The 5,726-nt window shown below is 37.0% G+C and overlaps 1 long non-coding RNA gene across 1 annotated transcript; it reads left to right on the top strand.

Moving 5' to 3' along the window:
• The first annotated feature begins 937 nt into the window (after positions 1–937).
• Positions 938–5,383, top strand: LOC131195836 (uncharacterized). The gene is made up of 3 exons (XR_009154557.1): positions 938–1,081; positions 3,511–3,681; positions 4,233–5,383. It is a non-coding gene; the product is annotated as an uncharacterized LOC131195836 (long non-coding RNA).
• The last annotated feature ends 343 nt before the right edge of the window (positions 5,384–5,726 follow it).

Here is a 5,726-nt window from a genome sequence, read left to right as displayed (position 1 = left end):
GTTGGACAACATTTCTATAGAATTTTAGAGGCTTATGTTAGGAGTATTTAAAATTTGAAAGAAACCTTTTTTTTAATTGGTGAAGTATGCTGAAGAGTTAAGATGGGAGGTGAAATGGAGCTTTGGGTGTAATATGAGAGATTTGAATGCTTTTAAAGATGAATTGAACTTTGTGTGTGTATGTGTGCGTGTGCGTGCCTGCATGTGTGTGTGTGTGTCTGTAAGAAAATTGATGTAAACTTCCTGTGAGAACTCTGTGTTCAGTGGCCAGGCTTTGCTGAGTAACAGAGCAAGAAGTCAGAACTGTGATTATTTGCACTGACCAGAGCTTGTCTGGCTGGGGCTGTGCTGTCTCCACACAGTTGGACTAGATCACGCTTGACACAGCGAGAGAGGGAGAGAGCAGCTTGTGGCTCCAGCATGTCGGGCCCACTAGGCAGGTTGATGAATGTGCTGAGCTTTAAGAGCTTGCCACCCAGGCCAGGCCAGCCCAGGCCAGGCCAGCCCATCTACAATGACTTACAGTTTCCCAGTCTCCCTCCCTGCACCTCCCCCTCACTTCTTCCCCTTTGCACCACGACTGCTCTCCACATAAACACTGCTACTCTATCTTCAAAGCCTAGTCATCATGTCAGTGTGTCAGTTTAGAGCAGGCTGGGATCACCCTGCTGGAAAGCCAGGCCGCTGTTGGCTGAGTCTCTTCAAATAAACAGGGCTAAGACAAGGCGTTTCTTTCTGTTTTCTAAATTGCAGAGGCTGCTTTTCTCCTGGAGGCGTTGAAAGTATTCCTCCCTCCCCCTCCCCGCTCCCTAAAACCTAGGCAGCAGAGCACCAAGTTGACGTGAAATATTTCTTCCAGGATTGTGACACATTTCCCCATTTACGCCTCTTCCCAGAGGTTATGTTGTGCCTCCTCCTGAGAACCTTTGCCGTGGAGACGTCTGTGTGGGAAGGAAGTCTTGAGGGATTGCACAAGGCTGTCATCTCTTCGGAAAAATGTGCTTTACTTTCATATTGTTCCCAGCAGGATCTTCCCATTCCATGCATCTGTTTTCATTTTCTTCCCAATGGTCGTTTCAAGGTATTTTCTCCTGCATCTTTCCTTTCTCTTCTTCACCCTCTGAAACCCATTCAGACATGATGAATTTCACCTGTGCTTGAAAGAGGGAAAGAAACAATAAAAAATTATGGGTACCTAGGGAAGGATTGTTCAACTAACCATCACTAATCCCGCAAGTCATCTCTGCAAATAATCAGCATTAAAAACTTATTTTAAAAATCATGGAAATACTTGGAACATGACATAAGGAGATGGATCCAGAAAGTTTTTTTTTTAAATGGTGTAAAATAATTGCCTATATTTAAATTCATATAACAGGCTCTCAGGGTAAATTGCATGGCTGATTTGAGAACGAATGATCCTTAATATGATTTCAGGTTTCTTTGTTTTCCTACATGTTTTGGTGAATTTCCATTTTTAGTATGGAACTTTATTTATTTAGTTAAATATACAGTGCACTACTATGTGAAGCAAACTATTGGTATTGATACTGAATGCATTTCTCATTCCAAAGGAATATTTTGGAGACAACAAATACAATTGGTGTTCCTGGAAGATGATGGATATTACTAATTCAGTTGATGAGGCTATGATAGTTTGAGAAGAAACACATAAAACATCTTTTTTAGTTGCTTAAGTTGCGTAGGTCTAGTGAGGGATGTTAAGCATAAAAGAAGGGTAAGCAAACAACTTCTGCCTCAGAACCTAACTGAACCATTGCCTGCCTTTTCCAAGTACAGCAGTCTTCGACTTATTATCTTTCATTTAGTGACAGTTTTAAGTTACAACAGCACTGAAGAAAGACTTATGACCATTTTTTCACACTTATGACAGTTGCAACATCCCCATAGCCAAATGATCAAAATTCAGATGCTTGAAAACTGGCATGTATTTATGACAGTTGCAATCTCCCAGGGTCATGTGATCACCTTTTGTGAGTTTCTGACAAGTAAAGTCAATGGAAAAGCCAAATTCACTTATTACTATTACTACACAAATTTCTAACTTAACCATTGCAGTGATTCACTTAACAACTGTGGCAACGAAGGTTGTAAAATGGGGTAAAACTCATTTAACAACTGCCTCACTTAACAAGAGGAAATTTTGGGCTCAATTACAGTCATAAGTTGAGGACTACTTGTAAGGCCCACATGGCTATTGCCAGCAATTAACGTGGTAGAGAAAAATCCACTACATATTATTGTACTTGATTTCAAACATGAGAACAGTGGTAACATTCTCATGAATATTTTATTCTATTCTTCAGTTATTGATTGACTGATTATGTCACCAAGGCTGTGTATACGATTGCTCTGCCTTTTGAGTACCTTGCAGCTTCTCTGGCTTACTGTCCTTCTGTTAATTCCTCATAGGGAACTCCCCAGAAAAATGGGCAAACACAAAGGCTTTAGAAAGATGGAAAAAATACAAAGAAAACGGCACTTGCCCTCTGACAACCCAGAAATATCACTTGGAGAATTAAATGAAAAAATAATTTTCTTTTACAGGAGAAATCTTTTGAGATTGTGAGGCATTTTCATTTCATTTTTTTATAGTGTTACAGGTAGCCCTCAAGATTACAACTGAGCCTAAAATACTTATGGCTAAGTGAGACAGTTGTTAAGTGAATTTTATGACCTTTCTTGCCACAGTTGTTAAGTGAATCACTGCAGTTGTTAAGTTAGTAATGTGGTTAAGTGAATCTGATTTTACCTTTGATTTTGTTTGTCAAAAGGTCATAAAAGTTGATCACAAAATGTGATCACAGAACACTGCAACTGTCATTAATAGGAGTCAGTTGCTAAACATTTGAATTTTGATCACGTGACCATGGGGATGCTGCAGTGATCATCAGCGTGAAAAATGATCATAAATCATTTTTTCAGTGCTACTGTAACTTTGAACAGTCACTAAACAAACTTGTAAATTGAGGCCTTTTGTGGATTATTTCAAAAGATCAATGATCAAGCTATTTTTTTTAAAAAAATATTACTTACTGAATTTATTTATGACTTTAGCCATCTTGATGAGATATGACCTATAAAAAATGAGATATAAATAATTGTAACAAATAGATAAATACTGGAATAACTATAAGTGAATATTCATCAATGGGCAGACAATACTTTTTATATTTGGTGTGGATTTATTATTTGAAATGTTATTCTTCAATGCACAAAGGACCACCTGCTCTGGATAATAATATCACATCAAATACTTTGCTCCAAGGATGTGACACAGAGGCATCGAGACGATGTATAATGATGACTAAGAAAAAAAACAAGAAAAAAGACAAAAGCTCTCTATGGATATGCTACATCTTTTGTGGCAGCTTATATATATATATATATGTATAAGGACAGTCTGTGTCTTAAGACTTCATACTAAAAGAATTGGAAGAGTAATTTTCAGCCTCTTGTCATCATCTTTTCCTTGTATTCTTCTTTTAGGGGTGGTCCAAGAAAATCTATGACTTCCTATCAGCCAGGACTAGGATCCATTGTTTTCCAATGTTCCACACGTATTTCCAACTATGTTGTCTTCCTCAGCAACAGCAACCACAAGTCTCCATCCATCCATCCACCCACCCACCCATCCATCCGTCCATCCATCCCAAACAGGTTGGACAGTGAAACCAGTTATTGAGGGAGTTGGTGGGCTTTCTTTCAGTGGATGCCTTCAAATAGATGGTGGAAAAAGTGCTTTAATGAAAAGCTTTAATGGAAAGTTTCCTTTACAAAAAAGTTCTTATAAAAGAACTCTTTCATTCAGCTGTATTGTGATTTGATGTAATGCTGAAACTTACATCCTATTTATTTAATTCTGAGATCTTTCATTGCTTCACCCTACCTAGTACAATTTAATTTTACTAATGATCAATGAAGCTATACTATTCCCCACATCAAATTTAGATGGGACTATATGTATAAAGTATAACATTGTTTGAGCTAAGAAAAATGTGGTATAAACTTAACTAGCAGTACTTTTTCAGGCCATAGTTTTAAATTATGTCAATAAACTGCAGCTTGTGACCCAGGTATTATATATTTAAATTTAACAAAAGCATCAATAGAAGCATATAAACATGCTTTGAAAACACCTGCTCACTTTCTTATACATAACGTGCAAAAACAAGTTGATTTCCATCAAGTCTGTATTTGTTTCCCAACAGGTAAACCTGGCAACATTTTTGGCATGACTTGCAAGCTAATTGTCATTCAGGCTGATCCTGTATTGAACTGATTCCAACCAAAAACATTTTCAGTGTCCTTGAATAATCAGCAAAATTGCAAACTGTTATTGGCTGTTTCTCTCTTAAGTTCATCTGTTTACACAGACTGACTCACTGTATTTAGTCTCTGTGGCATTTTGCTGTCTGAAGCATAACAGGTGAATATGCAGGCAGTTCTCATATCTGGGATGAATGTCCTGGGGAATTAAGAGTAGTTTAATCAACTTCATTTTCACAAGCTGGAGTAGTAGAGAAAACAAAGGTGGTGACTTCCAAAAGAGATTGAAGAGCAACTGATAAATAACTCTGAACATATCATCTAAAAGTCAAAATTTCATCTGGAAAAAAATAGATGTTCTTCTAGCCCCCTAATCTTTAAACTATTGATCCAGAATGTGTATTCTCAATTTTACAACACACATTTACCAGAAGGGTGAATTTATATTTATTTATGTGAATAGTTGCACATGAATTTAATAGCATTTAACTATTTGTGAGTCAGTAAACTATTTACACAACTGATGTACATGTTAGAAAGGCATTAATCTATAATGGCAATAAAAATAATTAGACATAAAACATGCAGTAAATGCTTCTTTAATTCTTTTCAAGCCCTTCAAAATAATTCTGCTCGAGTTATATGATTGCCAAGGAAGAGAGGAAGTTTAACAATGGAATAGTTAACAGCTGAGTGGTCTTTCTACTATAGATTCTTGGGGATATTTTCACCTAAGATTGGTTTTTTTAATGGATCTTTTAATCTATTTTCTAATTCAGTCTTTCTTTTTTTTCAGTCTTTTTAGGACATCCTAGACCAGGGATGTCAAACTCACGGCGTCACAGCAGTGTCATGTGATGTATCTGGACTTTTTCCGCCTTCACTAAACCAGGCATGGGTGTGGCCAGAGTGTGACGCATTTGGCTCGTGGGCCGGGAGTTTGACAGCCCTGTCCTAGACCAAATTTGGTCCTATTCTGTTTTCAGAGAGTTCTTCTGATGATGGGCAGAGTATCAAACTCTTTATGATTACTTTACAATATTCGATTGGGTTAAAAAGTGTAAAACATGCAGAAACATTCTTAAACTTGACATTTGTAACAAATACTATCTCTAATTTTTACAGTTGTTTGTAATTGTTCAAGATTTTTTTTAAAAAAAGTGAATTATTCTGCTGTCATTTTTCAATACATACAATACAAACGTCTCAGATGCAGGCTTTTTATTGCCAGTTTCTCCAAAACACTGGCTTGACATTAATGCATGTGCTCCTTTGAATTTGATGGAAAACCAAATACCTAGAACTTCTCAGGTAATTGATAATGATAAAATTCTTTTTCATTCAGAAATGTACGCAACATGCCTGTCATCATAGGCAAAGGTGGAACCCTCCAATTTCTGATTTTAGGGAACTATAAAGCTATGTGTAGGCATGTT

This window comes from Ahaetulla prasina, chromosome 3, assembly GCF_028640845.1.
Source record: "Ahaetulla prasina isolate Xishuangbanna chromosome 3, ASM2864084v1, whole genome shotgun sequence".
Classification (NCBI taxonomy): Eukaryota; Metazoa; Chordata; class Lepidosauria; order Squamata; family Colubridae; genus Ahaetulla; species Ahaetulla prasina.
The sequence above is the reverse complement of the archived record's forward strand: the minus strand, read 5'-3'. Positions and strand labels throughout refer to the sequence as shown.